Raw genomic sequence first — 12,460 nt, forward strand, 5'->3', positions numbered from 1 at the left:
CAGGATGAGACAGAGTGAGCACTGCCACGCCTGAGCATGAGAACCCATGTGTCTCATAGAAACAACACTGACTCCTGGACCATGAAGACTCCCATATCTTGGGGAACCAGTTCAATAGTGAGGAGAGAAAAACTGTATGGAGAAATGTGATCACACAAACATCATTAACAAGGCTCTCCCCTGTGATTCACAAGAATGGCAAGAATATGCTCATTTAATTTTGAGAGAATCTCCTGAAGTATTTCATGTCCACTGATGCCACGTCAATCGAAAATAGTTACCTTATTTTTGAAATTGCGATTTCACTTTCTTGTCTGTAAGATGTCAGTTCATTTAGCAGACATTTTTTTTCTGTTCCTTTCTGAGCAGCAGGGGATTACTTTTGAGGTGGGCACTTATGCAAACATTTCTCTTGCAATGGAGCATAGAGCACAGACTGTCAGCTGTGCCCTGCTGGGCAGGGTGAGTGGGGCTCAGGACTGTAGCTCTCCAATTCTCAGGCACCATGGGCAGTATGAAGTCTACCATTGCCAACTTCCTAAGTCATGCCCAACAAGAAAGGGAATCCCTAAGTCTTCATCTGATACCTTTTTTCCCCACCAGATTATTATGCTTATTTTACAAATGAGCAAAGGGATATTACTGAGTGACACTTCCCAACTTGTCAACTATGGCAGCCTGTGTAGCCTTACTCAATCAGGCACCTTATGCCTAAAGTACCATGGGGGACTTATGGTTCCTAAATGCACCATGCTATCATGCTCTCTACTGGGCATATGTAAACAGTGTCCTCTCTCTAGGCCACTGTGACCACACCTTCTACTCCTTCCCCTTAATGCCCCTAACACTCCAGTCATTAAGACATTGTTATGTACAGCGGCTAACTTCTCACTCATCTTTCAGGAGTGTGCATGGCGGAGGGTGATGTGGGGACCTTGCTTCTTACTCTGCAGCCTTTGGTGTCTGCAGGGTGCCTGCGGTGCAAGGGCAGTGTGGACACATTTGCTGAACTTAGCAGGAACGTGAGACCAGTGCAGCACCTGCCTCCTCCAACTGCTGGCTCTTCAGTCTTTTTTTTTTTTTTTTTTTTAAGAGAGAGAGAGAGAATTTCAATTTTTATTTTTTAGTTTTTTCGGCAGACACAACATCTTTGTTTGTATATGGTGCTGAGGATCAAACCCGGGCCACACGCATGCCAGGTGAGCCCCTCTTCAGTCTTTTTAAAACCTAAAGGGATGTGATTTCTCCCCCATCCGCCTTTATAACAATCCACTCCCTTTCTCTCAAGTCAGAAAAATGGTATTTACCTGTGATTAAAAGAGGTCACAAGGCCCCTCTCTCTGACAGGCAGTCCCACAGCCAGAAAAGGGAACTCTGTCCTGGCTGGTGCTGAGAGCCCTCTGCCCTGACTAGAGCAGGCTGAGCACCTCTGCTCCTCTGCAGAAGGGACCTCACCAAGGCCCCTCTGAGAGGACAGGGCCACTGAACCTGGTCCCCGATTCCTGGTCTCAAGCTAGCCTTGGACTCTGATGACTTTTCATTAGGGTGCTCAGGTGAGTGGGACAGGGTCCTTACTTAGGCAACAGGGTAGGCACACATCCAACTCTCACCCCATACTGTTGAATCTGCTGCCTCCTGCCACCCCCTCGTCCAGTCCAGCTGGCTCAGCACCACACAAGAATTGGCTCAGTTTAACCAGCAAGCAGCGACAGTGTGGTAGTACCCCACCCTTGCTTTTCTCTCACTTTCCTGCTGTTTCAGCCTCAGTCTCCTCCTCTCTTCTCAAGGCTGAACAGGTGAGCTGAGTTAAAGCCTCTCTTGGAGCCTGACCACACTGTTCAGTCAGCAGGAGGCCTTCTCCTGGCTGAGTCTCAACCTAGACTGTACACCAGAATCACCTGGCAGCTTTCAAAAATAGTGACATCTGGGTCCCACCCTGGCTATTTTGATGAGAGGCAGCGTGGAGTTCAGGACTTTTAAAAACTCCTAGGTCATTCCAGTAGGTAGCCAGCCATGGTTGAGAACCACTGGCCTAAGGATATTTTCCATTGCATGATTTGTCAGAATTCTGAATTGGGGGGAATTCTATTTCTTTCCAAGTTCAGTCCCTGTATCCCATTTCAGTGTTCTTTGTGGGCGTTCAGCTCTCTAGCCAAAAGTCCCAGGAGGAAAGGGATATGTGGTAAATTTAGGCATCCAAATCTGATGCCAGTTAACCCTGGTGTTGTGCAAAAAATAAAAATAAAAACAAAATCTCCAAATGAACTCTTATGTGCAAAGACAAATACATGTTCTGATTAAGTATAAACACACTGTATCCTTGCAGCAGGACAGTAAAATCATGATGTCACCCTTCAGGCAGTTTCTGGTCAATCAATGCACACTGAGCACCTACTTTAGGAGTGTCAGGAAAAGCCAGAAGTCTTGTCAAGGTAGTACTTACTTCGGGGGACCTTGCTGGGGTAAAACTTCTGGCATGGTTTGTATTCATCCGGAGGGGGAAAATCTTCCACAGAATGGAACATGAATTTAGACTAGAAGTCATCTGCACATGTGGGAAATGGTAAAGTTTAGTTGGGTTATGGCAGGTCCCACGTTGGATCGCTCCAGGAGAACACATGTCACTCTAAGCAAATGCACTGTGTTCTGCTTGACTGCTCTGTGCAAAGGTGTTGATGGAAGGGCTATTCACCCCAAGACATCCATCCACCTTTCAAGTTTTACTGCTTGGCTGGGAGGAGGGGAAGTAGAGTGAGATCAGCAGTGATTTCCCATCACCCACCAAACTACTCCAACCAACATCTTAAGGAAGCTCCTAAGGGAGCAGAAGTGAGCTCCTGGGGAGAAAAGAGGAGTGGTCCTGTCTCCCTTTCCTGGGCTGACTCCTGTCTTTTGAGCTGGGTCTTATGTCTGACCATAGCCTAGCACACAGAAGGGGGGCAGAGGTGTTGCAGTCACATCCAACTCCAGGTGCCTTTAACTTCCTACCTCCATAGTCCATAGTTTTGCTCCAATTGTCCCCCTACCTCGTGGGCCTTCCACCCACTCCTTGCCCTTATCCAAATCACTCTGGTCTCTCTGGCACTCTGGTCTCCATGGAGAGAGACAGACATAAACACAAAGAGAATTTAAATACTGGTTTTCTTTTGGTTCTCTAGTCTGAGTCAGAAGACTAAGAGTAGGCCCTGGAACTATCCAGAAAGTGGTGAAAGAAACCCTATTTCACAGGCTCTGTAGGCTGTCCTGTATTTGTGTGAGCCAACAGTTCACTGGGAAGCATGTAAGCTCTCTCCAGGAGCCAGTAGAAATCACCTCCTCACTGGCACAGTCCCCCATGTGTGCACCTGCTTACCAGTGATGTGCATGCTTACATTCCGCAGCTGACCTCCGGGCTGCTGGGTGGGGGTCCAGGCAGGGTTCTTCTGGCTCTTGCTTGAAATCTCTGTGGTGGGTGATCTTGCAGGAGGTGCTGGAGGTGGATTTAGCTTTCCCCCACTGGTCCCTTATGGGGAAGATGACAGGGCATTCAGAGTTAGGAATGGGGACAGTGACGTTCTAACTCTATGTGAGAGATTAGATGTTTAGATTTCTGGATATAATATGATATAGTGATTAAAAGGGCAACTGCTTCAGCCAAACTGAGAATGAATCACATTTCTTTCATTGGGACAAATAACAGGTTCTTTGTGCCTTAGTTTTCTTACCCAAAAATGGGAATAATAGGACACATACCTCCTAGGGTTGAGAGGACTAAATGAGTTGATTTCAGTCAAGTGGAATACAGTAAGTGCTTGACAGTTGTGATAATATTAATGATGACCCTCATTAAAAGATGGTATAGCTCTCTGGGCATGGTAGGGCATGCCTGTAATCCCAGTGGCTTGAGAGACTGAGTCAGGAGGATTGTGTGTTCAAAGCCAGCCTCAGGAAAAGCAATATGTTAAGCAACTCAGCAAGACCCTGTTTCTAAATAAAATACAAAATAGGACTGGAGATGTGGCTCAGTGGTTGAGTGCCTCTGAGTTCAATCCCAAGTAACTCCCCCCCAAGAAAGATGGTACAGCTCAAGGAATAGCCCCACTGCAGAGTGATAGGAACAGCAAAGGTAGTTGCTAGGTGAGGGCCCAGAGGGAGGCCAGAGGAATGGGTCGTAGGGGCATGTTCCTACCCTCAAATTCTGCTCCCACTGAGTTCTGCTCCCACCAGCTCTTCTGCATTGCAATCTTCTTATTCTCCTTCAGTTCCAACTTAGATCCTTCCCGACCACCAAGGCCCAACTCAAATCCAACCTACACCCTCAAGCCTTCCCTGGTCAATGGCCAGAGGCTCCTCCCTCCTCCCCCTGTGCTATTCTGTGTGACCCTTGGCAGTCGACAGCCCAGTGTCCTGGCTCCTCACTACAGGTACCCCACTGCTGCTTATTCCTCAATGACATTGCCTCCATCACTCTGCCAGTACAACTTCTTTCCCTTCTCCCAAGTTGAGCTGAAGTAGAAGTTACCCCTATTTTATATGTGAAATCAAGTTTCACATCCAAAGACACCAAGGGAGAGGCCAGGCAACCCTTCTGGAGCAGGTGGGGGTTCCAGCAGCAGCAGCACCAGAGTGGTGCCCTCTGAGCTCCTGCTTTCCCTGCAAGGTCTGCCCAAAGAGACTGTCCCAGGCTTCTTTCTCTCACTCTTCTCTTCCTCGGCACCTAGGAGTTATTTGATCACACAAGGAGACTAAAGGGCTAAAGAGACTGCTGATCCTCCTCTTGATGGGAACTTGCCCCTCCTTGTGGGAAAGGAGAAGGAAGGAAGGAAAATACAGGCTCCTGCCCCAGCCACGCACAGGCCCTCACCGCATAGTCACAGCAATGCCCTGTGAAAGGTGCTTTCGTTATTCCTATTTGTCAGAGTAAATTAAAAAAAAAAAAAAAACAAGATAAAACAAAACAAAACAAAAAAGCAAACAAGCAACTGGCATCAGATTACACAGGAGTATGCAGGGAACACAGGATCTGAACTCAAATCTCTCCAAATCCAAAACGTGCTTTTCTTTCCACTCCATCATGGACATTTAAAAACACAGATACCAGAGGTGCTCACCACTCACAATGTCGGGCCTCCTGGTGACCAGTCAGTTGAAAGAAGAATGATTAAAAACTTATCTCTTCTGATCAACAGTCTTAAAAATACCCTTGCCCTCTGTGCTAGGAATTCTCTCTTAGGAACCTATCATTTAAAAAAATATCCAAAGTAGGGCTGGGGTTGTGGCTTAGTGGTAGAGTGCTTGCCTTGCTTGTGTGAACCACTGGGTTTAATCGTCAGCACCACATAAGAAAAAAAATAAATTAATTTAAAAAAATAAAAAAAATATCCAAAGTACGGACTAAAATCTCTATAAAAGTATTTCCTACACTGTTATTCATAATAACAAAAACAGGGAATCAAATATATGTACATATTATCATTTTAATTTACTTATACATTTTAATAATTTGACAAAACTGCTTTTAGTATAGTATTAAATAAAAATACAAAACTGTAAATACAAAATGGTATTAAGCATGTCAATGTACATGTATTCAGAAAAAAAAATGAAAATGACATCCAAATGACAGTTTTCATCTCTAGGCGATATTATTTATATTTGCTCCACAATAAGCTGGCATTGTTTTTAATTTAAGGAAATACATTTAAGCAACTTTCTGCATCAAAAGATTTACTGACAGAACAAAAAATATGTGTATGGATATGTGTGTGGGGGAGTTGTATATGTGTTAAGTGTGTATGTATATGGGTGTGTGTATGGAGTACGCATTTATTAGGGTGTTTGTGTGTAAGGCTGAGAGAGTGCTTGTAATTGTGTTTGAGTTGTGTGTGTAAATGCAGGTGTGTGTGTGGATGTGTGATGGTACCTTTTGTGTGGAAAGGCGTCAACAGTGCATGAAGTCTACCACTACAGGGACCAGTGAAGTAAGTCAGGAGCCATCAACACTCAATTCACAATCCTCTCTGCTCTGTAAGTGAAGAATTATTTTTGCTTTTTGGCTAAAGATACAGGCCCTGTTTTCTTCAGTCAGCTGAGAACCTGCCAAAAGGCAGACTGTGAATCCAATCTGCTGAGGGCCAGTAAAGATTCAGGCTGGGAGCCAGACTGGAATAATTCAGGAGAAGACTAAACCAGAGACCTGGGCTGGGAAACAAGCCCCACCCGAGGAGTAGATCTGGAGACAGAAAGTCCATAGTAAAAACAAAACTCTTCTCTAGAGCTCACTTGCTATTCCCTGTTCTAAGCACATCACGTACATCTTTACAACAACTCCAGGAGGTAGAAATATTGCTGTCCTCATCTTACAGAGAAGGACACACAGACAGTTAAGTGGCTGTCCAGGGTCCCAGCCAGTGATGGCAAGAGGATCATGGCCCGAATCCCTCCCTTACCTTCTGCAGGATCCGGGACAAGTCTCCCAGTTCCCCCTGGCCATTGGTTTGCGTCTCTAAAATGAAAACTTCCAACAATAAAGTCCCATAGAGGGACAAGGTTCTACCCAGAGGCACTGAGTAGCTCTAGACTAAAACAAGATTCTGAGATTGGAGCCATCCCACGGTTTGCACGGGGTTCCGCGGTCTGGGCTGCTTTACCTGGGCCTCTGCAGATCCTCCTCTTCTGCAGGAGCGGCTGAGGTCCCAGAGGGCCAGGTGGTGCGGGCAAGCCCTGCACCCTGGCCTTCTGCTGTTGGGCCTGGAAGTTGGGGGGCAGCGGGGGAGGGTTTTCGCTGCAGTTGTTAGCGCCTGGCAAGGGAGGCGCTGGCACTGAAGCCCTGGGCGAACAGGAAGCATACAGGGGGAGTGGGGGCGACGGAGGTGGCGGTGGCGGCGGGTCGGGGGGCTCTGGCACCTCTTGAGCGGGGCTGGCAGGCTCCTCATTGAGACCTGGATACCCACAGGGTGGGAGGAGAGGGAGAGGGGGCGTGATGGGCGGGAGGTGCAAGGGGGCCAGCTGAGGCCTCACTGCCTTGTCACTGAGTAGGGAGGCCAGGGGCAGAGGGGGTGGGGTCGGAGGAAGCGGCGGAGGTGGAGGCGGAGGAGGGCAGGGGACAGTGGGTGCAATGGCAGGAGAGCTCCCTTTGGTCGGTAGGCCCGTTGGGGACACCAGTGAGGCCTTGGTGGGGGAAGAAGGTGATAGAGGTGGAGGTAGGGGGTGAGGAGGTGGAGGTGGGGCGGGCACATTGGGGTGAAGAGGGGCTATCCTGGCAGCGTCTTGGGCCTCAAAGGCATTGCCTAGCCTGGAAGATGCAGGGGGGTTAAGCGGGCCACTAATGGTTTTGGTGGGAAGCCGGGGAGAAGGTGCTCTTGAACCAGAGGCCTGCCCTGTCTTGCCACCTAGAAATGAAACAAATTCTGGGTTAGCTCAACAACAGAGAAAGGAAGAAGCTAAAGCGCGTGGGTGGCACTTGGGACCAGCTGGATGAGCACCAAGGTCTTTCTGAGCATCAAGGAGCTGTCATTCCAGACAAGCCCAGGTCAGACCCTAATCTTACTATTCTGTTCTCACCTGTCAATAGCCTTCTCACATCCAGCCCAGGACGCAGGACTTCTCTGACCTGTGCCCTTCCTCTTCTCAAGACCCCTCACATTCATCTACCTTTACCTGCCAGGTGCAGTTGCCCTTATGCTCTGGTTTGGATCCTTAGGTATACCAAGTCCAAACACCTGGCTAGGGAGGTTTTCCTCACTGCTAGCCTTTTATGAACAAGGACATCCTTTGTTTCTATATTGCAAACATAAAATTCATGATTCCCTGAATACATAAGGGAAATCAGCAGGGAAACACTTGTCCTGCACATTCCAGGTCCAATGATCTTGAACCTCCTAGTTACATGGCCTCTAGAAGTTCAAAGCCCTCTTTCACAAAAACTTACTCTAATTTTCAAAGGGCTGGCTTTTTCCTGATCTCTGAATTTCTCATCCTATATGTGTCTCCTTCACCACATCATTAATATATATATATATATATATATATATATATATATATATATATATATATATACTAGTTGTAGTTGGACGCAGTAATTTTATTTTATATATTTATTTTCATGTGGTGCCTAGGATCAAACCCAGGGCCTCATACATGCTAGGCAAATGCTCTACCACTGAGCCACAACCCCAGCCCAACCACATCACTGAAATCCATTAACTCTTAAACTCAGGGATAACAACAAATTGCTTGTTTGTATTTGCTGAACTTTATGGAGGACTGGGGTGGATATGGGGTCCTTGGATGGACCACTGACTCTTGATACAACCTTGCACCACAGTTCTGATTCTCTTCTTCCCCCTCCCTTGCCTCTTGCTAAAAAGTTCCTCTTCCTGCTTAATGCACTGAAGTTCTGCAATCATTGTTTAAATACGATTTTAAGAGAGGTCACTGTCAGAGGGACTGTCACTGTCCTTTCAGGAGGCATATTCAAATATTTATTCTAAATATAGTCCTCCCTTAAAGGAGTTCTGGGGAACACACTTTCCCCTATTTCACTACCCCTATATGTTATATGGCAATATGTGGAAAACACTTGGAAAAATGCTTGCATCTCACATATACAACTTCCTCAGTGCTGCAGCATAGGGGCAGCTTTTGTTTCAGATTATAAACCCCAGTGTCTATTGAGGGGTTCTGGAGTTTTTCATCCCAGTGTTTCCCCAAACTGGGTACAAATCATTCCTGAAGGACTTCATGTCAAAAGCCAGGCCAAAGGCATATAAGAAGTGCCTCTGGGGGAAGAAGATAAATGGGCAGGAGTATGGTGTCTGGGTTTTCGCATTGGTGGCCCTCTGGCTATGATGTGACAGTCACCTGGGCAAGACTACTACAGCTTGGTTGTATCCCTCTATTGAAGATTTTCTTTGAGGAGATTCTGGAAAACATATCTTTGTTGTCAGGAATTAACATAATTTCAGGGGCCAGAACAGCTGGCTGCCTATGCCCAGGAGTAGAAAGCCCTACCTGGTCTTTCCAGGGACAAGATCTATATTTTATATGATGTCTAGGGCAGGGATCAGCACAGAGAATCCAGCCTAAAAGTTCTGAAACATGTTCCCATAGTACACAGAGATGATGACAGAAAACCCTAAATAAGTCAGCCCAGTTGCCAAGTGAAATTTAAAAGAATTATAAACTTAAAAAGCAGAACAGAGCCTACTCTTGAAAAACCAATCCAAACTTTTTAAATGATTGAAAATATCATGAATCCAAGATTCAAAAACCCTGAAAGTGAGTCTGTTAAGAGTACAAAATCCTCTGCTTCCTGCTCATGTGGTGGAAGATCAGGTACCAGGAATATTTGGAGCTTGACAGTCCCTGGGTCAGTGATATACCTGGAGTTTATTCATCTTGTTGGCTAAAGAGCACAATAGTGGGAAAACACTTCTTTTTTTCTTATGATTGAATTTGAATGCAAAAGTTTTAAAACATCCATTGCCCGCTAAAGCACACATAACTGCAATGGACTGTTTGTAATAATGGCCTCAATTACCCTCTCATGCCTAATTCTCTAATCTTTGAATATGATTGACTATTAACATAACCTTTTAATATGATTGAATATGATATCAAGAGATGAAGTCTATTTCCACATCTTTGTCACATGCTTTGGATGTGATAGGAATTAACACTTCCTAGCCTTCCAAGTTACTTCTCAGTAGCTTCCAAGACTAAGCCTCAAGGGACTTTATACACATCTTCCTTTTATTTTGGAGCCTTGCCACCACCATGATAACAAGCCCTTGAGAAGCCTGCTGGAGACTGAGAGACCATGTGGACCTGAGGTGAGTCAAGCCAGTGGTTACAGCTGAGGCCTCAGAGACAGGAAAAACAGGAGAAATCTAAGATAAAGGAAAGCCACCTACCTAACCTGCAGGTTTGCAGATGCTGAGGGAGTAGAACTGAGATCATTCCACATTGCTAACCCACAGAGTCATAGGCTAAATAATAAATGGTCATTTAAAACTCTTAAGTATCTGTGTTCTGTTACATAGCAATGCCTAATTGATACAATGAATGAAAACCATTACAACTCATGCATCTCTAGTGAGTCCATAGTGATGTCATTATGATGATCTATTATGATTTGAACCTTCTGTCTGGGCAATGCTAAATAATACAAATTGCTCTTCAATTATTAATTGAATTATTTAGTTAGGATGATGGTTTGAAAGATTCCTCATGAACAATTCTGTGCTTTAGAAAGTTCCAGTGTTTAACTTTCCAAATACATGATCTCTAATATGACTGTTTATAAAACACATGTCCCTGGGCACATGTGGAACCAACTAGTCACATGTGGATTTCCCAGTTGGTTCCATAAGTTAAGGAGATTTAGACTATGATGTAGCTAGTCCAAATTTTTCCTTACCTGCTACACCCTCTGGCCTGCTGGTCGCAACACAGGAAAGCCACCAGCGAAGAGATCTCCCAGGACTGGGGGTGTGTTTCCTCTTCGGGAGTTGGCAGAGTCTCCTCCTTCTTTGTTGCTTGCTTTTGAACCTTCAAAGAGAAGAGCAAGTGGTGAAGATGTGTGAGCAGAGCTGAGCAGTTCCTTCTCACTCTGGGGTTTGACACCGTCTCAGCAGTGTCCCATTGTCCTCTTTCCCTTGCACTCAGCATCTTCCCCAGGTGCCCTCTGCCTTGTTACTCCACAGACTCATGTGCCTATATATGTCTGCTGCCCTCTCCAGCCCTGTCAAAGAGCTAACCATTTGTGGCCAACCACCCTGAAAGGCGACCAAACAAAGGAACCTGAATTCTACCCATTTGCTGGATGCTGATGGGGAATCAGCAGTACACTGCAAATTAGAAAACCTGAACACAGCAGGTGTAGAGTTGGTCGTATTCGCAGCTTGGCATTGGGAAGACTAAACAAAGAAAACCTATGGATTTGATTTCAGCCCACCATCTTAACTTGCTGTCCACAGGGGGTTGACCAGAACTACAAGCAGGAAGTGACGGTCTGCAATGATTTCTGCTTCAGAATTTTCCTTCCCCTGGGTTCTCAGACACTGGGCCCACCCTATGATTCCCTATAGTCCTTTCTGTAAAACAGGAAGCCTGAAAGCTTGGACATCACTAACTCTAGCCTTTGAGATGTGTGTGATTACCAATTGCAGAACCTGAAAAGATATTCAGCGGAGGCAAAAATCACTGACAGAATGTATTTATAGCCTGAAGCTTTTATGCAGGGAGAAGTTAGGACACAGTGCCCACTGGTGGCTGAAAGTAGACAGATTATTCTGAGTATTAATATACATTAATTACTGGAGTCATTATGAAGTGAGTGTTCCAAAAAAAATGGATTAATTTGTTAATTGAGCATAGCCAAGTAGACAGTGGGTCTAAATGGAAACTAATTTATATTATAATCAATTTTCAAAACCCTTTTTTAAAAACATGTCTTTGGCTGGGCATGGTACCCCATGCCTGTAATCCCAGCTTCTCAGGAGGCTGAGGCAGGAGGATGGTGTGTTCTAAGCCAGCATCAGCAAAAGTGAGGTACTACACAACTCATTGAGTTTCTGTCTCTAAATAATTAAATACACAATAGGGCTGGAGATGTGGTTTAGTGGTTGAGTGCCCCTGAGTTCAATCCCCAGTACTGCCCCCCTCAAAAAAAGTGTCTTTGTGTGTTATCATATGAGATACAATTATGTTTTTAGGACTAGCTTTAGGACCATCATGCACATCATTGCAAAATATATAAAGACCCAATCTTACATTATTAAATAATTCAATCTTCCATAATCTGAACACTACCCCACCATAGAAAAAAGAGCAGGTATTATTATCTCCTTCATTTTGCAGATGAGCTAACTGAGCCTCAAAGAAGTTCCCTGGGGCTTGGAGTGTATAAGGGTGTAGTCCAGTGGCAGAGCCTGTGTTTCATTCCTAGTACCAAAACAAAAACAAACAACAACAACAACAACAACAACAAAACAAGAGGCCCCTTGATTTGCCTGGTGGCAGAAGCAGAATTCAACATGAGTTATCTGACCTGCACACAGGCTCCTATTATGTTCTGGAAGACAGAAGGCTGCAGTCACATGATCCTGTGAGATAGAATTTTGAATACATCTTTTTCCTTGTGAAAAACAAAAACTCCTTTTTTTTTTTTTTAAATTTGAGAGCTTTATTGTCTCCAGTTAAGTTTGAGGACTATGTTGGCACAGGGTAAGGAATCTTTATTTACCCCATGATGGACACACAAAATATGGTACATCCATAAGATGAAACTGTGTGAGAGGGCTGAAGTACTGACACATACTGTATTATGGATGGAGCTTGAAAATGCTGGCCTGAGAGAAGCCAGTCACCAAAAGGCCACAGAGGACATGATTCTATTCCTATGAAATAACTTGAATAAGTACATCCCTAGAGACAGAAAGTAGGCTGGTGGCTGCCAGGGGCTGGGCTGGGAGGAATG

The 12,460-nt window shown here is 45.2% G+C and overlaps 1 pseudogene; it reads right to left on the reverse strand.

Moving 5' to 3' along the window:
• LOC143388274 (WAS/WASL-interacting protein family member 3-like) overlaps positions 1 to 12,460 on the reverse strand; it is a 38,873-nt pseudogene that overhangs the window by 10,317 nt on the left and 16,096 nt on the right.

The sequence above is a fragment of the Callospermophilus lateralis genome, unplaced genomic scaffold (genome assembly GCF_048772815.1).
Source record: "Callospermophilus lateralis isolate mCalLat2 unplaced genomic scaffold, mCalLat2.hap1 Scaffold_2002, whole genome shotgun sequence".
NCBI lineage: Eukaryota > Metazoa > Chordata > Mammalia > Rodentia > Sciuridae > Callospermophilus > Callospermophilus lateralis.